The sequence below is a fragment of the Cottoperca gobio genome, chromosome 10, assembly GCF_900634415.1.
Source record: "Cottoperca gobio chromosome 10, fCotGob3.1, whole genome shotgun sequence".
NCBI lineage: Eukaryota > Metazoa > Chordata > Actinopteri > Perciformes > Bovichtidae > Cottoperca > Cottoperca gobio.
Window position 1 is genome coordinate 20903829 of NC_041364.1, and position 25792 is coordinate 20929620.

The 25792-nt window shown below is 38.9% G+C and overlaps 1 long non-coding RNA gene across 2 annotated transcripts; it reads left to right on the forward strand.

The window, feature by feature from the left end:
• Positions 1–20548: 20548 nt before the first annotated feature.
• LOC115014893 (uncharacterized) lies at positions 20549–22768 on the forward strand. Of its 2 annotated transcripts, none has more exons than XR_003832952.1 (3): positions 20549–20605; positions 22191–22324; positions 22566–22768. It is a non-coding gene; the product is annotated as an uncharacterized LOC115014893 (long non-coding RNA). The 2 variants fall into 2 exon arrangements; XR_003832953.1 differs by having other exon boundaries at positions 20550–20609.
• The last annotated feature ends 3024 nt before the right edge of the window (positions 22769–25792 follow it).

A 25792-nucleotide genomic window follows, 5' to 3' on the forward strand; every position in this document is an offset into this window, starting at 1 on the left:
ACATTAGAAACATAACAGAGATAGGATTTATTGCAGGGCTGTCATGGTGGATTGTATCTTGTACAAGTCTAATAGTGTTATTATTTATTTAAACATCCAGCAGATACGGAGCAAAATTCCTTTGCGTGTTTTTGATCTCCAACAACTCTTGAGGAAAATATCCGGCCTCGTCTCATTCCCAGATAGTCAAATACCAACGTTTTGTTACGCCCCTCGGCATCTGATACCAACACACAAGGCTCCCTTTAGTGTCTGTGGACGCACCGGGCTTTCAAGTAACTCACTTTTTGCACAGGGGTGAGGACAGTGAGGGTGGACGGATGGGTCAAGCAAACACAGGACTTTCCCCCAGGAGATCACTGTTCATTTCCTGTGTGAAGCCAAAACTCAATGTTGACTTGTTTTAAGTATATAAGTTAACTTATGTAATGCTTACATTACATAATGCTGTACATACTTAACGTACGTACTGATTTGAACCCAAACCGTGTTTTCCTTAACATAATCAAGTAGTTGCCTAAATCTAAGTAACACCAAGGGGTACCCAGTGTGTTAAATCTGTCTGCATTGGGGATTAATGACTCAAAGTTACACTCCGTTACACAAATACTGTACAATACAACACAATACAATACAGCACTGACAGTAGAGTGGAAAATAACCACTTAACATGGGCACTTGTGGTTTGCTGCAGTGCCAGGTGGTTTGGCACTCACTATGTTTGTTTAAATGTTAACATGCCTTTAAAAACATTACATACACACACACACACACACACACACACACACACACACACACACACACACACACACACACACACACACACACACACACACACACACAGAAGCATTCACAGGTAGAACCAAGTAACGCACATACATACTTTGAAGTCATTAGAGGCCAGTTTGGGGTTTCTGGTTTCCACTTCTATCTCTGTGTTTTCTCCTCACAGCAAGGCTAATTCACCTAACAGCTGTGTGTGTGTGTGTGTGTGTGTGTGTGTGTGTGTGTGTGTGTGTGTGTGTGTGTGTGTGTGTGTGTGTGTGTGTGTGTGTGTGCTTTTGGACTTCCTAATCTGAGAAACATATTAGACTACATAGAGGTCAGTCAGGCTCACCGTTAATTTCAGTGGTGACAGTTCAGAGTAAATGAATTGTTCCAACTGAAAGATTATTTTCAGATTGTAAAAACTGACAACTGGTGAGAAGAATAACAAATGGAACAATCTCAATGCCAAGAAAACCATGTTTCTTTAGTACGAGGGTCCACAAGGTGAAAGCCAAGGACATGTTGGCTGTCCAATGTAACAATGTGATGATGTCAGAGCGAATGAGCGAATGGTAGTTACTAACTACCTTTTTGTTGAGCTTTTAACCGTATCTTGCGGTCGTCATTACGAGATGACCATGACATGCATTTGAAATATCTGAAAAAAGCTAACCTGCATTACCTCATTCGACCAATTGGGGGCGACGAGCTGTGAACACAACATTGACGTTTTATCACCTTCCAGTAAAATATTCACTCTCCTTTTAGTTTTGTTTTTGGTCTCTACCAACTCCTGGGAAATTATCTGGCTCTTCAACTGCTAATGTTACCTGTAGCTAAATGTTACCTGTAGCTAAATGTTACCTGTAGCTAAATGTTACCTGTAGCCAACTTTGTGCGTTTGACATTTGTTGCTGGGAAGGTAGTGCACAGAACCAACAGCCGAAAGACTCTGTACTTGGTAGAGCTGAGGGCAGCTGCCGAGTGGAGTGATAATACCTACGCCAAGGAGGTTATGTTTTCGATTATGTTGGTCAGCAGGATTACGGGAAAAACAACTGTCTAATCTTTCCTCAAATTTGTAGGAAAGACCCCGAGTGGATCCAAGTCAGGATTGGATACACGCATTATTTTTCACTTGTTGTTTGCACTCTACGAGTGATTACCTTTTACAAAGACATGTTTACACAATTACACAAAGAGTTATTGTTAATTTGAAGTATAGATTACAACATCTTTAAATTAAGATTATTGTGCCAAACTACAAGTTCAAGAAGGAACTTTCATTCTCAAAATATAAACATTTGCTGTTGATACTGTGTGTGCAATTGTGCATTAATTACCGCTGTGATAACAAAAATCTATTGATCCGCGTCCTCAGAGGTCAGGGTCAACTACAGAACAGACGCTCATTGTTGTGGTCAAGGATACTCCAGCAGCAGGAGGGATGCTTTGTGTCACGTGAGCTTGAACGTGTGCCCTCGTGTTTCTAATGACTTTGCCAGCTTGTGTCCAACATCATAAAAATTCATACTTCACATAACTTAACTTAAAAAGCCAGTAGCTGACATTGGTCATAGGATATACTATACCTATGGCTCACAATGAATGTCCCATATTGTCCTTGTAAATGTGGTAATCAGTTCTATAATTTCAATGACATGTTGAAAGGATATTGAATGTATTTTATTAGGTGATCTTCAGTGATCTTCAGTGAACCGCACTTATAATATGTCTCAGGTAGAAAACTAAAACCTGTTACTGCTATAGCTTCTACCTTGACTTTACGGAGCAATAAAGGTGTCCATTCAGTCTGTCTGAAGTGTTGAGGGTTAGGGTGATCACAGGTAAACACTGTCAGCCAGCTAGTTCTCTGCTCCTGCTCTCCTATAATGGCTTCACCAGATCTCCTGTGTTAGCACTTTGGAGACTGAGCAGACAGTAAAGGAAATTAGAGAGGAAGGGAAGGGAGGAATGATAGAGGAGGAGAGGACATCAGCATAGAAAGAGAAAACAGATGAGGAGAGATAAGACGAGAAAAGGGTGTCCCTGTACAATGAAATCACTTAGTACCCCCCAGACTCCCACCTGACAGAGATAAAGTACCTCCAGTGAAAGAGCCAGAGCACTCCCGCTTATCAAAATCATATGTTCACTGGCACATGGTGGTTTTACTCAAAGTCTTGCCAAAATTCATCATTCACTCCTTTGTTTTGTTCTATATGATCTTTCTTTACATTTTACAATCATCCACTTCTTCTGTGGTGTACTTTTGAACTTGATCAGTGACTGAACAACACAAGGAGTCATGCTGTCACAAACAGAAAAGAAAGGAAGCAAAAACAATATTTAATGAGCAGAAACAGGAAAGGCTGTAACTGCACCATAAAGGAATATACAAAAAGAAGATGGATATCTTGATAATAAACAGTTGTGTATTTGCCTTTTGGGCTTCATTAAACTCAATTTATCTCATGGGAACGTTTGATTTGAGAAGAAGCCTGAAACTTTCTCATAGCAATGTAACTTGCAGTGTAGATAAACAAATAAACAACAAGCTAATATGTTCCACTCATATCTTGTGGTATCTAGATATTTATTACCTCTGCAAAGAGGGTATGTTTTTGGTTTTGTTTGATGGTTTGTTTGATGGTTTGTTTGATGGTTTGTTTGTCAGCAATATTACTGAAAATACTTTTCATGAAACTTGGTGGTAGTTTGTAGCATTGGGCCAAGGAAAAACCCATTAAACTTTAGAGCGGATCTGAATCACAGGGTGGACACACACATTACTTGTCACTTATAGAAACTGCCTTAATTGCCGGAGATCTGCTCTCTCCAAGTGTCGTTCTAGTTTAGTTTTGGTTTCACTGACCAAGGTGTTAAGATCTCCAGCACTTACACTTGTGCCACCAGCAAAACAAACAGCAGAACAATGGAGCTAATTAAGCTTTGGTGATTAGGTTCGACATGATATGGCCTGGGAAGCAACTCGCTTTGTATTTCCTTGGCTGCATTGTTGACGTTGTTTCTAGCGGAGCGCTTGTGTTAACTAAGTCTGCAATGATGTTGGTGAGAAGGATGTTATGCTAACCTATGGTTATAGTAGCAAAACCACAGCAACAATAGGTAAAACATATATCTGGTAGAGAACTGACATTATTAGTCTTTATTAAACAAGGACCATGCATACAAAAACCTTAATCTCAAAGAGAAGATTTATGTCAGATTTAGCTATAAACTCATTTCTATCTGCAGTCCCTTGGCAGGTACACAGAACAATCAACAGACACTAAAACCATTCATTTACATGCAACATTACAGTCTCTATCACAATAACAATTATACAGGCAAATCTACAAGCACACATCAACTTATAAATATCAGCGCATTCATCCAGTGCAACTGTAAAATGACAATTATTTTTTATCAAAAAAGATGAATCACGATCAAAGTGTCAACAACGTCGAGAAGTTCTGCTCATGTGCTCAGAGTAGAAAAAAGCTCTTGAGACATTCAAAACTAAAGAAGTTGTATTTGAACAATATGTTATGCGAATAAATTCATTTCTATCAAAAACTTTTAAGGCTTGTTTAAAAAGAATCTCTGTTGGTTTCTGAACAGTCTTACTGGCCTGGGACCAGCAGGATATACAAAAACTATTTGAAAAATAATAACACGCATAAAATGTTTTTAGTGTTTCTATTGTTAATGACTTTCCAATGACAATGTTATATTTAAATGTTTACTCATGTTTTTGATATGTCTTAACTGGAATCCAAGATCAAACCAAACATTTAACCTGATTAATGTTTTAGATTGTTTGTCCATTAACACCAACCTGCGGATACACGGTTTGTTTTGTTTATAAGTAAAACTACTTTGTCACCTTTTTCGTTATATTCAAGGTAAGACACAAGTCACTCAGACATTTAGCAATTTTCAGAAGCGTTAATGAGAGCTCAGTGGCCACTTCTTCAGCATCACTCCCATGAGTGTACATGACTGTGTCGTCAGCATGCATCTGGATTTCCTCATCCTCACACCGATGACAGATCATTGATATATATGTGCGGTGCGTGTGTCTGCTATGTCTACATTAATGGAGGTGAGTACAATGTTATGCTAACCTAATATAGCAAAATCTATGATATTAAGACCTAGATTAATAAAGTGCCAGAATTTCCCAATGGCTTCTACTGGCTTCCTACTACTAGCTAGCTAAGGAGAGATTTTAATTAATGTCAATGTAATTAATGTGTTTAGAATGACGCTAAAGCACTTTGGGCACTTACCTTTTTATTGACCATCTCACACTATTGGAGGAGCTTTCTAAGTGTCTCAAATAGAAAAATGTATGTTTTGAACAAACACTCTAGTTAAATCCATATCTGTCGTACAATCGGCCTTTTCTTGCCAGACATTTTTACTTGTCATAGCAGGAAAAGCACATAATTGATAACTTTCTTCCATTATGTCCCAGCCCCAGTCATTGTCTATGGTATTAATTACAACTGTGTTTTTACTGCTATGATATATCACTCAATGGAGGAAAAGGTGGAAGTTTAACAGAGAGAAATTGCCACACTATTAAGGGCATTGGGTAGGTTCTTTGAGTGCTTATGCTGGCACATAAGTAACTATGGAAGAGTCACCTACACAGTTTCCTACTTGAGCAAGACATAACATATCTCACAGCCTAAAACTCACTAGTATAATCGGAATAATAGTCGCAGTGACGAAAAACATTACCATGTGTTTTTTTTTTGAGACGTCCGGTGCGGCTTCAGCTAGCATGCAGCACCACCAGTCAATAATTTACCAATCACACATGGCAAAGTTTGTTGTCTAAACTTAATCACTTAAAACAGATCAAAAGCCCAACCAGTCTCTTTAATACATGGTGTATCCCTTTAAGAATGTCTGAGTCAGGCCAATACATCTTTTTGTCAAAAGCATTACAATGACTGCCAGCCAAGTCACAGCTGCTCTATTCAAGATAACACATGTCCATTGAAGACTACAATGTGATTACCACATGTTTTCATGCAAGTCTTTAATATCATGTGCTGCCCATATACACACATTCAGAAATGTCTTTCCACATATTTCAGCAAGTTGAAACATTATGTTTAATGATTGACAAACGTATCTTTGATCATTTATATTTAAGTTATTCCGGCGTATGGTACTTTATTTACATGTATTACATAGTGACATACATGTATCATCGTCTTTAGAGACTGCTGAGGGTAAACAGAGTCCACTTACAAAACGTATAAGGGTAAAATTATGAATATGTGGGGTGAGAAACAAAATCCTCGTACTGGAGGTTAATTAGTCACTTAAATGTAATGTGCAGATTCCTTTGAGAATTCCTTTCCAGGTAATGGCTGTAAATCTCTCAAAGTTTGAGCAAGGCTTGCTGCAGTGGCACGGAGAGCGATCAGGTGGCTTTTAAGCAAATCTAAAATACTTTGTACTGTCTAGGCAAAGTTCAGCAAGCTTTATTTTGTCTGTTGCTTATAATTACTGAAAGCCCCTTTTAGTAAATCAAAGATGTGTGTAGCTAATAAATACTTAAAAAGTATTGAAACTGAGCGTCGGGTTGCCTAAATGGCACCATCATTATTGAATTGCACTTCGCTAATGGACCTGGTTGTAGTAAACAAAGGTTCCCAGGAACAGGCTGCGTTTGAAAGAGATTTCTTTGTCTTGCACACAGAATATTCAATCAATTAGAAATATTTGCAATCTTCAGATGATCTTTGAATCACATGGGAAGCCTTTTTACGGTGGGTTGTGGGCAAAAGTATGTTACATATATGCCAGAAAAGTAGAAGCGCTTTTGAAGAAGAGCTCTATATTACAGTTTTCCCAATAGTTGTGGACAAAGACTTGCTCAGTAGACCAAAGTAAACAGACTGTTCTCTCCTGCTAATTCCACTTAACACAAGTGAATCCACAGATGAGTTACTGTGACGCAAACCACATCTGTCACAACATGACAGGCGATATGAAATCAGATCATCAACATTTCAAAGTGAGACGACATTCCTCCAAGTCGCAAAGACAAATATGGCTCTAAAACTGTCACCTTTGAAATCTTTTGACACTCATTAAACAACCTCAAGTTATTTAACTGTCACTTTTAAATGAGGACAATTAGTCATCAGCCATACATCAACTTCTGAAAAAGACACTCAATCAATGCAAATGCTGGGGCTGTTGCATCAACATGTAAAGAGACATTTTAAATAAGCATCTCTGCATTAAAACCAGAAACAGAAAACTAACAAAGCTCAACACAAACAGCCTCTGTTAAAGTTACTTTTACATCTGGGAGCATTCAACAAGTTCTCATTATAAAAACCACAAGAGACTCACCTGGAAATAACTCCAGAAGGGGAAAGAAGAAACAGTTGAAGTGCAAAATAGACCCCAAAACAATTCCTTTAGTTTTCACAGCAGGCTGGAAAGTCACAGTTTTACAAGAAAAACAGACGTAAAAAAAGTATCCAGTTGATGTTGAAGCCTGGTGGGTGTTTGCTGACTTGTACCGAGTTTCCAAGGTCTGTGAACGAGAGAGCAGGAGAGAGGATGGAGTTCTATGTGTGTGTGTGTGTGTGTGTGTGTGTGTGTGTGTGTGTGTGTGTGTGTGTGTGTGTGTGTAGATAGGTTTGACCCTCTGTTGGTCCTTAAGGCATCTGGGTTTCAGATTAACTTCTTTCCCTCTTTCTCGTCCCGTTCTGTAACTGTGCAGTCAGGAATGCTGCTTCTCCATCCCCTCCTACACCTACGCTCCTTCCTTCACCTCCTCCATTTATCTCCTCTCCCTCCTTCGCTCTCTGAGACTCCTGATTTCCGTTTCACACAGGCAACCCTGCTGGAAACATTATCACTTTTCTGCTTTCACACTCCTCTTTGTGTCTTTCTTTTCCTCTCTCTATCGCTGTTTTCTTTCTCTTTACCCGCTCTGACTGTTTTTCTCTTCACCTTCCCAACCCTCCACCTTTCTCTCTCTCTCTCTCTCTCTCTCTCTCTCTCTCTCTCTCTCTCTCTCTCTCTCTCTCTCTCTCTCTCTCTCTCTCTCTCTCTCTCTCTCTCTCTCGTGGTACATTACAGTTTTTGAATACATATTAGCCAATTATTATAATCCGCCTATATATACGGAGCCTGTGCTAGCAGCTACACATACTGACACGTACTTTAAAAAAGTTGGCAGGCAGTCAGTATCATTCATGTGAGCTGCCTGGATAACATTACAGTGAATCCAGCAGGATGGGAAGGTTTTAACAGTCCAATTGTCCTTTAAGCCCTGATACTAAACTTAATACCTGCAGTGTTGAAACACCGTGGCACCATACCTCATCTGTGTGTCTGTGTCAGGATTGAAGACAGTTTTTGTCATGTAGAAATGTAAAGTCTGGGATTTTCATAACATGACTGGTGGCATGGAACGGGTAAATACGAGTCATTTTGCATGTTGACTGTGTAATAGGTTTGATCTTGTTGCGAACATTTGGAAACACTTAAGTCACTGACTTGCTCATTTGTTGCTGGAGTCAAATTCTAAACAAATCTATATGAATAGGTCTTTTGTACCAGAGCTCTTTTGTTATTGTGCCCACTTTTATTTAGTTTACTGCAGTTAGAGAAAAAAGAGCCGAAGCCATTCATGTTCGTTACACAAGCCAAAGCTTGTAAAACATTTAGAAACAGCCTGTTGGAGCAGCTGAAGAGTTGTTTGTTTTTTTCTCTTCTTTTTGTTTTCACTACCTCCCCCATATACTTTCCCTCCCAAAAAATGACAATGTAATGCTTCAGTAATACTAAAGAGAAGAGACGCAGCAGAGGAAATTGAAGTATGTGAGTTATTTCAGTTGATTCTAGCAATTCACCAGCCTCCTGCCAATCCCGTCTCACTGCATGTCTTGTACTTGTCCTTGGTTTGTGCAAGTAATGTTTCCACGGTACGTTTTACAATTGATCATCAAAATATAACAAGCTGTAAACAACTATTTATGGGCTGGTAAAAACACACAAATTGGACAAAACATTACGCGGAGGCCGAGGTCTTCCCCATATATACTGGTATCATTACGCTTTTTGTTTGGAACGGTTATCAAACCTATACATGACGGCTGAACAAGCTTCAATTTGGATGTATAGCAAAACACTTTACATATCCTCATAATCGTTATCCCTTATAAAAAATCCCTTTCTGACCTTTTCACAGGAAGCATGAAGAATCTCACGTAAAATGCTCCAATCCTGCTTTTACACCTAAAACGTCACTATGGCATTATACAACCCTTCATGTACTTTTTTATCTTTTTATTTACTGAAATTGGGAATTGTTGATTGTGAATTGGGATTTATTTAACGGAGATCAATTTATGTCCTTTGAACAATTAAGAAAAAAGTATAAATTCCCAAATAAGGACTTTTGGAAGTACTTGTAGCTGAGGAGTTTTATTTTGGCGCGCCTTTGATTATTACCGCTTATATCTAGAACCGAGCTACAGGACAGGCTAGAACAAGATTGGCACTTAAAAAATGAAAACTTAATTTCAGCTTTTATAACCTTTTGAGGGTGTGAAGGCCTTCAGAGATGCTGGGAGAGGGTTTCTCTTTAAAATCATGGTTTAAAGAGTCAAGGGAAAAGCAGACAAGAACTAATTCATTATAAAATTATCAACAGAACTTAATGTACCCAAGTAAAACGGTACAGCGCTCACAAGCACTGGCTTGTGTTGGACAAAACACCGTTAAAACAAATCAAAGCTTTCAGTTTGTAAGTTTTCCTCCATGTTGAAGGTAAATACTCCTACAAGGAGGATGGTCATGCTCACCCATAAACAGATGTCCAAGTCTACCTTTATATTACATTGATTCAGATATATTTAGATGTCAGTCCAAACTGTGTAACTGGAGGCCAACATTCAACAGCAGCACAAGAGCTTTGTTAAAAATGTCCACCGTCTGGGTAAAGTGATACCCACAAAATGACAAATAGAGCAAACGTTCATAAGATTCTTGCTCATCTGGGTTTAAGTTAAAGAAATGTCATCTTTGTTCAAATGATACCACAGATTTCTTCCATCATCATTCTCTGCTTCCAGACCTTGGCATCGCTGCCCATTTCTGAAATTTTTTACAGTGATTCAAATAGGTGTGGTCATTGACTACTGTTTCCCTGTTTGGAAAAACATCTGAACCATCACCATGGTGTGTTTCTTCTAAATACAATGGCACATGAACATAATGTCAGATGGAATATAAATTTGACAAATGATAGAGAAGGCATTCATATCAAAGAGAGGGCTCACTATTGTATATTTAGATGATGTATCATGCATTTATATAGAGTGACGTGCTTCATCACCTGTGTGCCAGCTGTACTACATGAATTCATTCATTCTTTTCTAATCCTTAGTTGGCTTAAACCGGAGACACCTACACTTTTACATCACTCAGCACTTTCTCTCTGCATTTTTCTGGTATCCAACACCATTGCATACACACACACACACACACACACACACACACACACACACACACACACACACACACACAAACTCACACACACACACACACACACACACACACACACACACACACACACACACACACACACTTCAGTCATCAGCTCATCATAGTGATGATGGCGCCTGGTGCCAGTACGATGGGCCAAATCTCACTGGCATTCCTGTGCCACCTTTTCTAACACACACAAATGTACATACACACATTCAAATGGGTCATGGAAGTAATAACAACCTTTGCATGCTGTTTTGACAGGCTTCCTTTCTCCCTCCTTGTAGTGTTTTATGATGTGTGTGAGCATGTGTGTGCATTTTGGAGAGGCACACCTGAACATCTCTATGACTCTTCCACCGTAGAGTTAAAAACCTCCTTTTCTCTTTCTTCTTAAGTGCCACCAACAGAACAATGAACAGACCCTGGGCAACCTGGATCAAACACTAAACAGGGACATTTTTTAAATTTGTTTTGCTGTTGCGGTTGCACATATCAAATCAAATCAAACCAAATGTATTTGTATAGCCCAATATCACAAATTATACATTTGTCTCAGTGTGCTTTACAGACTGTACAGGATACGACACCCTCTGTCCTCAGACCCTCGCATCGCACAAGGAAAAACTTCCTAAAAGAAACCCCATAATTAAAGGGGCAAAAATGGAAGAAACCTCAGGGAGAGCAACTGAGGAGGGATCCCTCTCCCAGGACGGACAGACGTGCAATAGATGTCGTATGTACAGGAATAAACAACATAGTACAAATACAACATTTGACAGAAATGATGTTGTGTTGAAAAAGAGAAAGTTTGGATGAATCCAGGATAATGTCAAAAAGGCTTCCCGGTGTCCAGCAGGACCAGGGCAGCAGGCACAGCCACGATTCCTGATCCTGACGTAAACTTTATCAGTGGCAACCTGCCACATGAGAGACACAGAAACTCCAGGGATGATGCCCCGGATGATGAGTTAGTAACATATATTTACATAAATGCATACAGATAGAGAGGGAAAAGAAGAGAGGGAGGGGAGGAGAGAGGAAGAGAAGGAGGAGAGCAGGGAGGTGTCCCCCGGCAGTCTAAGCCTATAGCAGCATAACTAGGGGCTGATCTAGGGCAAACCTGAGCCAGCCCTAACTATAAGCTTTATCAAAAAGGAAAGTTTTTAGCCTGCTCTTATATGTGTCTGCCTCTCGAACACAAACTGGAAGCTGGTTCCACTGGAGAGGAGCTTGATAGCTGAAGGCTCTGGCTCCCATTGTACTCTAGAACTCTATACTCTAGGAACTACAAGTAACCCTGCAGTCTGGGAGCACAATGCTCTAGTTGGTTTATAAGATACTATGAGATCTTTAAGATATGCTGGAGCCTGACCATTAATTGCTTTGTAAGTCAGGAAAAGCATTTTGAATTATATTCTGTATTTTACTGGGAGCCAATGCAGAGCAGCTAATACAGGAGTAATATGATCCCGTTTCCTTGTTCTTGTCAATACACGTGCCGCTGCATTTTGGATCAACTGAAGAGTGGGAGTTAAAAGACAGATCCTGATCAAAGATGACGCCAAGATTCCTTACAGTGATGCTGGAGGCCAAATTAATGCCATCCAGAGCTTCTATGTCATTAGAAAATGCGTTTCGGAGGCGTTTAGGGCCAAGTGTAATAACTTCAGTTTTGTCTGTGTTTAACATCAAAAAGTTGCTAGACATCCAAGTTTTTATGTCCTTAAGGCATGCTTGAAGTTTAGCTAATTGATTGGTTTCATCTGGTTTAATTGATAGATATAATTGGGTATCATCCGCATAACAATGAAAGTTTATAGAGTGGTTCCTTATAATATTGCCCAAAGGAAGCATATATAAGGTGAATAGAATAGGTCCAAGTACAGAACCCTGCGGAACTCCAAGACTGACTTTGACTGTCATGGAGGATTTATCGTTTACACATACAAATTGAGATCGCTCAAATAAATAGGACTTGAACCAGCTTAGTGTGGTTCCTTTTATGCCAACACAATGTTCCAGTCTCTGTAGTAGAATATCCTGATCAACAGTGTCGAAAGCAGCACTGAGGTCTAACAAGACAAGAACAGTGACAAGTCCTTTGTCTGATGCCATTAGAAGGTCATTGGTAACTTTCACCAGTGCTGTCACTGTGCTATGATGAACTCTATATCCAGATTGAAAAACCTCAAATAAACTATTATTATGTACAAAATCACATAACTGTTTTGTAACTGCTTTCTCAAGGATTTTAGCGAGAAAGGGTAGGTTAGATATCGGCCTATAGTTGGCTAAAACCTCTGGATCAAGACTAGGCTTTTTAAGAAGTGGTTTTATTACAGCTACTTTAAAGGATTGTGGTACGTAGCCAGATAATAGAGCAGGTTGATCATATTTAATAACGAAGTGTTAATTAAGGTTAAAACTTCTTTAAACAGTTTAGTTGGAATCGGGTCTAAAAGACAGGTTGATGGCTTAGACGATGAGATTGTTGAAGTTAGTTGGTTAAGTTTGATTGGAGTAAAACAGTCTAGATATATTTCAGGAGTTACAGATGTTTTTTAAAATGAAGTTAAGTCATTACCAATTGAGGGCAGGAGGAAATTAATTTAGTCTCTAATAATTATAATTTTAGCTCATGAAGTCGTCACTACTGAGAGATATAGGAACAGAAGGCTCTGTAGAGCTGTGGCTCTCTGTCAGCCTGGCTACAGTGCTGAAAAGAAACCTGGGGTTGTTCTTATTTTCTTCTATTAAGGAAGAGTAATAAGCTGCTCTGGCATTACGGAGAGCCTTCTTATACGTTTTAAGATGATCTAACCAGACTAAACGAGATTCTTCCAGTTTAGTGGAACTCCATTTATTTTCAAGATTTCTCGACTTTTGTTTTAGTTTGCGGATTTGTAAATTAAGCCATGGAGCTTTCTTTTTCTGTTTTATGATCTTCTTCTTAGAGGAGCGACAGAGTCCAGTGTTATTCGCAGTGAGGCTGCAGCACTATCAATAAGATGATTAATTTGGGAGGGACTAAAGTTATCAATGGAGTCCTCCATTATATTGATATTGAGTCCTGGTATTGAATTAAGTGCTGATGGAATCACTTCCTTAAATTTAGTCACAGCACTTTCAGATAAACATCGAGCGTAGGATATTTTGCCTACTGGCTTGTAGTCCAGTAACAGGACTTCAAAAGTTATTAAAAAATGGTCCGATAAAAGAGGATTATGTGGACACACTGATAAACTTTCAATTTCAACACCATATCCCAGAACAAGGTCCAGAGTGTGGTTTAAACAGTGAGTTGGTTCATGTACATTCTGACTGAACCCAATTGAATTGAGTCACCTACAATAATTACTTTATCTGTTTTAAAGACTAAACTTGATAAAAATTCTGAGAATTCAGATAGAAATTCAGAATAGGAGGGCACACAGTACACAGTACACAGTAACAAATAAAACTGGCTTTATTGTTTTCCATGTTGGGTTTGAGAGCGTAAGAACAAGGCTTTCAAAAGAGTTATAGTTTAGTTTAGGTTTAGGATTGATCAAGAGGTTTGAGTCAAATACATATACGAATCTTGCTAAAGGTACAATGTCTGGTATTGAACTCCTGACCTTTTCTTTTTTTTGTTTGGAAGGCATACCACTAGACCACTAGGCCATCACCACCCAATTATGTGTGACTGATGTATAAATGATAACATGTTTTATATTTCACAAACATCCATTTGTTCATATTTTATTGTAATAATACTCCTTTTTTGTATATTTATTTCGAGGAGTCTTATTTTGTTAAATATGCTTTTATTTTGATACTCCTAAAACTGGCACTTTCTGTGTTCGCGCCACTTTTGGGAGACTGTTTTCGGGTTCTGCTGAGGAGAGGAGGCATGTGGGTAGAGAGTTGCTCGGCGCTGGATGAGGCCTCTCTCCGAGCCTTGAGACAATAAATGCTGGTTAAAAAGGCAGATGTTCTCCTCATCGTTATTTCCTGGTTCCACACAACACAACGCAGAGTCCATCGTGGTGTCAGTAGCAGACCGGCTACATATACATTTTAAATTGATTTGTGGTTAGTTGATTTAACATATTTTACACACTCAGGTTCATGCTTTGAAGCGATTTTGCCACTTTACTTTAATTAGAAGAAAATAAAAAGATTGTTAAAGATAAATTCACCAACAAAAAGCTAAACTGAATTAACATCGCCGTTTGTATTTTTAACATGAGTCCTTCTAATTAACAGTATTTCAGTGCAAAACTTTCACAGAAAGTGGAAGCACACATCTCATAATTGAAACCAGGTCTGGACGTGGTCGGGTCAAGAGATCTTTCACTACATTGAGTTGACTGTTATCGGCCTTAGTGCGGATTTTAAATTACGTGTTTTGTTTGTTTTCAGGGTACAGTTATATTATTCTGTCTTAACTTGTCTGTGATGTTGTCGGTCTCCTCAGCTCCCGGTCGTTCCTTTTAAATCTCTCACCTCTGGTCTCTAATCTCACAAACTCAGAAGTTCTTTATCATACAGTCTTTCTCTCTACTTAATCTCTCCGGCTTCATATTTCTATAATCTGCCTGCTCTCTGTCTCTGTATTTCTTCACCCTATATTACAGTCCTGCAGGCTGATAAGCAGATTTCAAAACGTATCCCTTTGAAAGGAGCTCTCTAGTTTATTTGGAGTGGCTTTAGTGCAGGAGAGGCTTCACTCCAAATATTAGCCCGTGGATTACACTTGTTGACTGGAGCTCAACTGAGTTCTTGATTCAGCTGGCGCTCTGGTGTATCAGCTCTGGCTCTAAACCTGTGTTGTTTGTTAACTTACTCTGCCTCTGTGGCTCAGAGTTTCCAAGTTAGAAAGTCAAATTGTTAAATTACAATTACAAAATCATACAAATTACAATTTCTTTCTCCACGACACATCCCAGGCTTTTCTTCTAGTTAACGTGTGTAACTACAGTGGCTGCGTCTTGTGCTCCGAGTGCTTCCAAAGTGACCTCCTGTGTGACACTGACGGAGGTATCCTTAAAGCTAGGGTTGATAATGTCTTTTTTTAAACTTTTCTGTTATATTTGTTTAAATACATTTTACTTGACAGCAATCAATAACTCAAATGCTCTGACAAAGAAAGAAAAAAGTCTGGTATCTGTGGCTGTTACAGGACTGTAATAAGTCCTTTCATTTGGGCCGAACGACCTGCCTGTCTACCTGCATGGACTCTGCCTGTGCAAACAATAGCCATGTTAATTTGTTTATTTTCATTATGATGTTGACGAAAATCTGATATTGTGACAGCCCTGTTAAATACTTAATTCAAAATCATATGTCCTCTGCATTACATGAAAAGCATATGTAGGGTCTCAAGACAGGAAAGATGGACACTTGACACTTGCAAGACACATGACACTTGCTGAAAAAATCTGAATGAGTAATGAGCTTTAATATGATTTAGATTTTAAGGAATATAACTTAATCCTTCCACGTCATCTTTGTTTCACTGGAATTTGTGGTGCTCAAAACAGGTTAATGGTCAAATTCCATGCTTAGTATACACATTAAATTTAATGCTTTGCATTAGTGTGCATCTCAACACATTTTGTCATGCTGAATTTTATCACTACAAAAATACTTACAAAGTATTTCTTAATCAGTCACTGTCAACATTTATGATCTCAGGTAGATTTGTCAGCAGTGAGACAGAAGGACCTGAAGCACCAGTATGTTTCTCAGCTACTTCTCTTGTCACACATTTTCTTCTTCTCTCCTTTACTCGCTCCTTCTCAGATCCAAGATTCCTTCAACTGATGGACCATAAATCAGTCTCACGCTCTCCATTTGCGGTGAGTTGCACTATTTTATGTTTCCACAATTTCAAGTTTTTACATTTTTGGGAAAACAGAACTACATTTTAAAGGTTACTGTTAAAAAGTCACATTTTGTACGCTGTGAGAGTCTGATTTCACTTTCACGGCTATGATGTAATAAAAAAAAACTGTAACACAAACTAGTAAAAAGTAAATATCACCCTCTGTGATAGAAAGTCAGTCACTCTATATTTATTTCTTTTGAGTTGGTTCAAAATGTAAAGTCTGTTGTCAGGGTGCTCATGTGGTATGTTACACCTGTAACCGTAGGTCCTTTCTTCCTGCAGCAGTCAGACTGTATGATCACCACGGCCCCTGGTAGACCAGCGCACCAGGAACAGACTATTCCACCACTGTGAATATTGCACATGGCAATTATCACTGCTATGTGCAATATTCACTTTTACAACTTTTCAACTACAGTGTACTTACACTACTTTTACTGTATTATTTTCTATTTAATTATTGTGTACTCTCCACTTTACTTTCTTGTTCCTTTGCTGTAACAAGGTACATTTCCTCGTCGTGGGACTAATAAAGGATTTCTGATTCTGATTCTGTAACCAGGGCCAACAGTGATGTCACAGTGTACTGACACCATGGAGTACACTTCTACATCACCATCACTGTAGCAATGTCGTCATCAGCTCATGGCATTTCCTCACTTTTCATCACATGACATAAGACTTCTGTCCCATGATAACAGGTGGTTCAATATTGGGGGGGGGGGGTTCGGGGGCGTCGTCGTAGCTTATGTCTCTGTTGACGGCTGTGAATGGTCTCTATTTTTCTGCAGCTGTTCATTGGCATCCAGACGATGACGATTAGATACAATTGAATATTTATGAATATCAAGTCATGGCTAAACAAGTCTTTGAAAAGGACGCGATGGAATGGGAAATTACATGAGTCAGATGTCCAATTAATCCACGCGTGCCTAAAGCCAACTGTATAATTAGATAACCCTTTGATCTTATGGACCTTTCAGATATTTTCCAAAGACATAAGGTAGTAATTAATAAACAAAACATTAAGTCACTGTGTGGGTGTTACTGTACCAAACAGAGTTGACTGTATATCCTTCACCATTAAAAGATCTCTTTGACTCTTGGCATTTCTTCAGCATACCTGTTGCCTCCTGTAAATCCAGGTTCCATCCGAGGAGAGCTCATCTGACAAGGCAAACCGCAAATGTGCACATAATTATATCAGTTCACAAGCAATTACATAAAGGCAAGGTCCTGTGGTTACTATGTTTTTTCATCAAAATCTCCTGACAGCCAAGTTGCTTTAGATTTGTTTCGATTTGTTTCCAAACAACTTTCAGCCCTGCCTGCTTCAACAGGTTTCTCCTGGTTTCATGAAGCTTGATGTTGCTGAAGCTCATGGTATTCCTTAATCACTATACACAGATATCTGCGTACAAATGCAAAATCTGTAGACCATGGGGTCGGGAGAGTTCTTGTTTCACTTTGTAGTTTGAGTAATGTTGACCAATCACGTTTGAGCAGGATTTGGTTGTATGCAGGTAAACAGTCCGTGTAGAGAGCAAGAGAGGTAGAACGCATTGGCCGAAATGCAATCTCTGAACCCATCAGCTATCGTCTGATGACGATTTAGCTTTTTATTAGCTAAGAAATAAACTGTTGACTGAGTGTAAACTGGCTACTTGTGAAACAATCCGGTCGTGGACGTCATCTTTCAACTCCAATTCCATTCTCGCATCTCAAGTTGCTAAACGCTCCGTAAATACGGACCGACGCACGGAAGAGGAAGTCTTGGTCCAGAAATATTGGCCGTCGCCTTCAGAGGCAAAATTAGTTATTCCTCAAAGTATTAGCAGTTTGTTTTGAGAAGATTATTTTCAGTCCATTTAATTTCTCCCTAGAATCACATAAAAGCCTTTTTTAGTGTTGGCAGTTCAACTATGTTTTATAGGTTCTGGAGTTTGGTTTTCGATGTCTCCTGAACAGCAGTCGGTGAGCACTCCACTTTAATTTGCCACAACAGCCTCAAGGGTGACAACACGCTTCTCTCTTTCAACCTCTCCTGATTTCACTGAATGAGACATAGATAAATGTATTTCTTGCAGAGCAAAACTTTAATCTAAGGCTGTCAATGTTATAGTTCTTCTGCAGTGCCCAAGGCAACGCAGCAGTCTATTCATTTTGTTTTATGGTCCAAATATTTAAAAATCATTATAGTAGATCAAAATAAATATTGAGCATTTGCCAGATTAAAAGGGGAGAACACTGAATGAATACTGAGACACAAGAGAAGAACATCTCCAGTGTCTAACATTGATCTCTCAATTAACCCCCAAACCCCTTCCTCTCTGCTGGCCATCCGTCAATCCACTTTATTAAAGAGCTCTGAATCACTTCTGTCGTGCTCTAAATCTAAAACAGAGCCAGATTACTTCACACACAATCATAATACAGCCCTGAACACATCTGTAATTTGATGGTTTTTGGCGTTTGTTTGAATGGCAACTTTTATGGATATGAGTGTTGTACTTTGTGATACAGAATGATTTATATTGCTTGTATCCACTCAGTGATCTACTAAATACTATTAGCCATAGGAGCCTATTAGCCACACATAAGGAGAAAGAATGGACATTTTCTTCTCTCTAATCTCAAACATGCACCCACTACCAGATATTATTAAGATTATTGTGCCAGAACAATGCCCCGCCTAACGTGATCTCACGTTATCTCATTGGGAAGCAGTTGTAAGCAAAAAAGAGACTGCTGTCGTGTAACAACGTGCTGTAGTAATGCTTTGCAGTGAGAAAAAAATAAAGCAGAATGCTAAACGGTGGATGCGAACATGGTTGGGGAGACGTGGTCAACGCGGGTTGTCTATTCTTAAGCGACAGTCGTATGCTAGCTATCGTTAGGATGTTTAGTGTAGCTTGGCAACACCATCAGCTGCTCCGGCTTGTTTCTTTAATTGGTTATTGTTGTCGCGTTTGGAAAGTACTGACGTAATCATAATTTAAATGAATCTTTTTAAGTCTGCTAACAGTTTGGGAGGTTTAAGACTAGATCTTTAAACCCCTCACATTACCAGATAATCTGGGCCTAACACCGGTACTGACCGATGAGTTCTGCTCCGATTGTTTGGATAAATTAGCCCAACATTTCTGTAGTCTGAGTCCAGTTTAAGAGCCTAAAGCCTTGCTAGTGGCTCTATGAGGTTGCATACAGGCAAAATGCTGTTAGCTAATCCTTATCTAAATGGACGGTCTACGCAGCGCTGGTAATGAACTCACAACCGTCCGGTGTTTGGTTTGGAAGGTGTTCCACTAGGCCACGGATAGAAGGTGTTGTATTCTGTAGCCTACACATTGTAAAGCCCTTTCAGGCAAATTTGTGATTAGGGAGGTTGTGCTATAGGTTGACTTGACTCAACGTATATTTTGATATTAAATAAAAAATGTAATTACCTGGGTTTTCAAGTTATAATGTGGCCCCCAAGTCATGTTTTGAAGCCATACATGTGTTTCCATGTTATGGTAGCAAATGTCAGTTGCTAAGCATTAGAGTAAGCATGAAGTGGACAGCATGGGAATAGCAATAATCCGTTCAAAGGGGAGCTTGGCGTATTGACAAGATGTCCTTGTGGAACTGGTTAACATTTGGAGTGGACTCATTGTGAACTTTGTGAGTTACAGTCAAAAGATGATCTACAGCTCATATCATAGTCATGAATCATATTCCTCATTGTATCTTTATAAGCCCTGAAGGAGCCGGATGAGCCGCGATTTTGCTATTTTTCAAAGTTTGTGCAAGTTGCTTTCCTTGAACAAACACTGCACGCTGTTGCTACACAGCCTGTGACTCTCTATATTGTTAATACTGAAACACAGTATCTGATCCTCCTAACATCGGCTCCACTTTTAGCACACTAAAGCTGTGTAATGCAGCTCTTATGTTATGACTCTTTATTAAACCCTTAGCTATCCTTAGTTAGTTTTTACAGATAAACACAAGACAGCATCTGATCCCGTTGCTGCTCCTGCACATTGGTGGTTGACTACGTGCTGTAGGTCTGCTGGGAGAGGTTGAAACAGACCTGCGGCTCTTTACTGCATGTCGTACCCTCTCCCTGCCCGTTTCCTGTCTGTCTTTGGCTGTACTAATAAAATCAACAAAGCCCGAAAAGATTATCTTAAAAAACACACCAGGGGCGGAATTACAGAAATGTTAAGATCTTGGTTTTCTGTTTCCTGTTTTATTTTTGAAGTTTCATTCCCCCTTGTGTGTGTTTTACTTTCTGTCCTTGTGTTTCCTCTCCCAGCTGTGTCTCGTTCTTGTGATTAGTGTCTGCCTATATATCCCTGTCTTCCCCAGAGTTTCTTGTCAGTCCGTACATTGATGTTACCTGGTGTCTTCCCTGTGTCCCCATCGTCGCTACCTCGGGTTGGTCTGTGTTTCTCAGTGTTATTTTGTTACTTTTTTTTTTGTAAGCTTTTATAAAATAAAGCTCTCTTTTGGTTTAAATCATCGTCTGCATGCTGCATTTGGGTCATCACCTTCACCACACCATAACAAGAAACTACTCAACTGTTTGGTGATTAGGGTTAGGGCTTGGTTTGTATCCTACCTAAGGTTTGTAAAATGTATTAAACTAGCATCCTAACTTCCCAAAATATTAAACTCTCCTTACTGTCCTAACTTTCACTTTTTCACCAGGTAGTGTTAACAGTCCTTGGTCCTTGTGGCTGCTCTTTTATTTCTTTCACACAACAATGTCCACAGGCGTTACTGCCATCTTCCCCCGCTGTCTTTGTTTTATCTCCAGAGATGGTGTTGTTGGAAATTTACCAAAAAGAAAAGGGGAAAATCCTTAAACTCGTCCTATTTTAAGATTAAGTGCATTTTCGTTCTTTGCCGACACTCCTGGCTACACCTGCCTGCACATTCAACAGCACTCTTCAAAGCCTCTGTTGGTGGAATGTAACTAAGTACATTTACTTCAGTCTTTTCTTTTCGTACCACTTTCTGCTTCTACTCCACTACATTTTAGAAGGAAATATTATGTTTTACTCCAATACAATTACCTTTGAGCTTTAGTAACTAGTTGCTTTACGAATGAAGAGTGTTGCTTGTTATAAATGTAACTACCCAACAGTGCTGTATATCCAGGAACAGCTGAAAGGATTATTCCAATAATCGATTAGGAAGAAAATAATTTGAGTTATCTTGGTAATCTTCTCAGTAATTTTTTTTTTTTTATGCAAAAAACATTCCAGCTTTCAAAATATGATTTTGTTTCTTTCCCTTTTTTAATTATTTTAAAATGTATTCTTAATAAATTTAGAGGTTTGGACTATCGATTGGACAAAGCATAGTGAAGATTTCACGAAGTAACGGTTTTGATGTCACATAACAATCAATTGCTTAAGCAAGAAAATAATCTGTAGATTAATCCAGGAGGAAAATAAACATTAGTAGCAGTCCTAGATACAAAATAGTTGAAAATGGGCTCATCCAACTACAACAGTGAAATCATGCTTTTGTATCTATTTATAGTGTCACAGGGACGTGTTTCTGCATTGAGTACTTTTACTTTCTATACTTTATGAGCATTTTTTCTTATTATACATACTTTTACTTAATGATAGAATTATGTAACATTTCTGCATTAAAATGTCATCAATCCGCTTGATTGTCAGTATTGTTGAGTTGTGTACTTACAATATCCAAAATGTTTCCAAAAAATATTTCTTGAGAGAAATTTTTAATCAAAGTAACTGTCCATTTTATTTGGTCTGTTCTGGAGCATGCGTCAGCGTTTTGGTTGTCTGCCAGAAGTTGTCATAAATTAACTTTTTATAGATACTTTTTAGATCTTGATTATTTTTAACTGTATAACCGGTTGAAGATTTTGTCATCAGACAACAAAACAAACTGAACAAATGTTAGTGAACAGTGCCGGAGAAATGCAGATTTCTTTTTATGTGAAACTGCTTTATTCAGTGTTTTTACCCATTTTAATCACCAGGTCCGTTTGTTTTTGGAGAGGAGGAGACTTCTGCGGATAATTTGGCTCTCTGTAAAATCCTTCTGAAAGATAAACAATGAAGGAATCATAACCACGGAAAGCTGACAGAAACAACAACTCCCACACTACTTCAGGTAGTTACTTTACTTACTGAGATCTCTAGTAGCAGAAAATGACAGTGTGTGTTTAAGTAACAAGTAAAGCGTTAGTACTTTTAGAGTGTTGTATTTGCACTTTTACTCAAGTAGAGGATCTGAAAACCTCCTCTGTTGCACTGCATCCTAAAAGATGTGATTCTTGGAGGAAGTGGACACTGATCTTTTCTTTATGTTGTCGTTATCACACATGGTGCGATTCTACACATCTGTCATGCAGCAGGTGAGGTCATGGATGATGAAGACCCCGGGGAGGTCTCTATCCTGTACTGCAGCCAAATGAAGTCATTGGAACATAATGGAGCACTGCATGAGAGATGCAAGGGCTGCTGGGAGTCGAGTACCTGTAATCTGCAGGAGTATTGCATGACTAAATCGTGTTAAACTTCAAATCTCTATAAAAACTATTTTTTTATTCAACCACACGGTGCACATTGTTTTCTGTATTGGACAGACATGGCTGTTAGGCCAAGAAAATGTCTTCCTGTCTTTATTTCACACAAGGAATTGGAGTGAATATAACAAAAAATAATCTATTTATATTGGTATGTTCTATTCTATTAAGATTTGTTATGTTCTCATTCTAGTCACATATGGACGTATGGTTAGGACCCCCTGGTGCTACTTAGGTTTAGGCAACAAAACTACTTTGTGAGGTTTGGGAAAATATCATAGTTTGGGTCAAAATTTACTTTTGATACTTAACGCAAGTTACATACGTAAGTTAAGTATGTTACACAAGTTAACTTACTGTATTTGACGACCTGGGAATGAGTGTGGGCTGTTTTGGTGTATGCTGGGTGGAATCAGTGTATATCCTAAAGAAGTGAGGCTGTTCAGATGGCCTCAGAAGAAAAAAACCCAGAATGTATTTAGCATAAATAAGGGGGATTCCAGGTTTAATCTAGTCTCCGTAGCACACATACACTAACACAACCCATGCCTGAAGCTCACCTGTTGAACCTCCTGTAACATCAGGAATACATAATGCATAAACCATTCAATCCAGGTAAGCTCTGCCATTTAGCTGCAGGCAGAGAAACGCATAGCGGGGGAGAGAGCCACTCAAATGAACATCAGACATTCCAACAGCCGACAAGCCAACACACATTCTGTAGAGCGAAGGCGAGGCAGCGTTGCTCTGAACGATACACACACACACACACACTTTAAAGCAACATAATGTAGGATTCTTTATTTTGTCAATTTCTTTGCCACAAAGTGCAGCAACACAAGACATAGCAAGCCAGCTAATAGCAGGCTACTTACTAGTCCGTAAAGGCTGCTAAAGCCGGTTCCGTTATCTCGCTCAGGGTTCTGGTATGACACTGGCGCCGCTCCGCACCAGCATCCCCCAGACAACTTCATCCTCCCAGCGGTAGGCCTACACACTTCCCTGGTGCTAAAGCTCCCAGTCCTTGCAGCATGGCTAACTGACTAGCTAACGGCAGCTACTCTTAGCAGCAGTTAGCGGTTAGCGTTACTTTAGCAACAAGTAAATGTTTCTGTCCATCAGGAAACTCTCTGAAATAGCAAAGTTGAGGCAAAGCAGCCAAAGGACATCAGATGGGAAAACCAGAAAACCTTTTCTCCATTAAAATATGATCCCGTTTCACCAAAATTAACATAGTAGCCTACTGTAAACAATTAGTTGCATAGTACAAGAAGACACAATTCTCCCTTTTACCAGTCAGGGTAGCACCAAAATGATTTTAAAGTTGTTACTTTAAGGTAAAATAGTCACATAATGTTGCTTTAATTTCCACGGAGACAGAGATTTAATAAAACATATTTTCCTTGCATTAACTTGTAAGTGATAAATTAAATCCATTATGTATTCTAGTATATAAATGACCTAACATCAATGCTACTGTGGACGGTAGATGTCATTTCACATTACAATCAATATATATCATGATATGGTAAAACTTCTGTTTTTAGGTAACTAAATTAAAGACCTCACAGATGAAGGTACTTTAGTACATTGAAAAAACCCACATATAAGGATCCAATGTTACCATAACATACTCCAGCTCACTGTATTTGCAACATTGCCCTCAATGGCCAGTATGGACAAATCTGACAATGGACATATGTATATTGTCTTACAGTACACTGTATACCACATTGTCCAACCCTACCTAACCCTATACTTATGCATGCGTATGACTTGATGCTCCACCAACATTATTAGAGTTGAGTTACTACCATTAGGACTGGGAGAAGATTACTACTGAACATTGCCAAAACTTAATATATAGTATTTGGAATGCACAAATGAAGCATACTACATTAGTCTGAATCATCAAAGCATCATAGCTGCTGTTTTTCTAATGTGTTGGTCTATATGTTGTGCTTACACCGACACTAATGGTTACAATTTTGGGTGCATTAAGGCCTTTAAATATTTCATTCAAATAATTTAACTATTATTATTTAATCTTTTACTTCAATTATTAAACGTTCTGCACACCCAACTCAAAACTCAGCTTTTTAGAACTCATGCTCAGGTTGATGTTGGGGGGAATTACATGAAGCTGCCCAACTGTGTAATAATCAGAATGTCAATAGTAGGGTGAAGGAAATGCCAATCAAGCGTAGTCTGTACACACTCACATAGTGCTGAGAAGAAGTCTAATCAGGCAACATAAGTGAAATCACCTGTGTGGTGCTGTAATTCACAAGTGTCCATCGAAGAAAAAAAAGAAAAAGGATTCTGTTAACAGTCGATTCATTGATTACACAATCAACAGAAAAATAATTGAAAAACAATGAAAAGTGATTCATTGTTAAAGTTTCTAACAATAAAATAATGCCAAACATTTGCACTTTCTCAAATAAAAGGGACCTGCAGCTTTCATGTGTTTTTATATCGTTATAAATTTTATATTTTTAAATTTTGAAGACATCTCCTTGGTTGATGAAAATAATAAATGAATTATTAGTTGCCGGTAAAGTGAAAGAAAACAACAACACTTTGAAAGCTTATCACTCTCAGCAACAAAATCATTCACTCTTCCTACACTCCTCCAGTCATGTGACGGCAGGAATTACAGATAGTGTTTAGAAGAGTGTACCAATGATTCACTCTGAAATTCTCTCAAGCATCTAACTGTCACTTTTATACACACACATTTATGCAGCAGAGACGATGCAGCGGACATGACCCTGTGTATGTAAGGTTGTGCTGGTAGACCTAGGCACATCTGCTCTTGCCATCACGCACACACACGCACACACACGCACGCACGCACACACACACACACACACACACACACACACACACACACACACACACACACACACACACACACACACACACACACACATATTGATTTTTTTACAGTGGAAAGAAAGAGGGGAAGGGTGGAGAAGAACCGAAAGACAGACTGAAGTAAAGAGATGGAGGAAATGAAGAAGCAATTTCAGTTGGAGCATCTTTGAAAA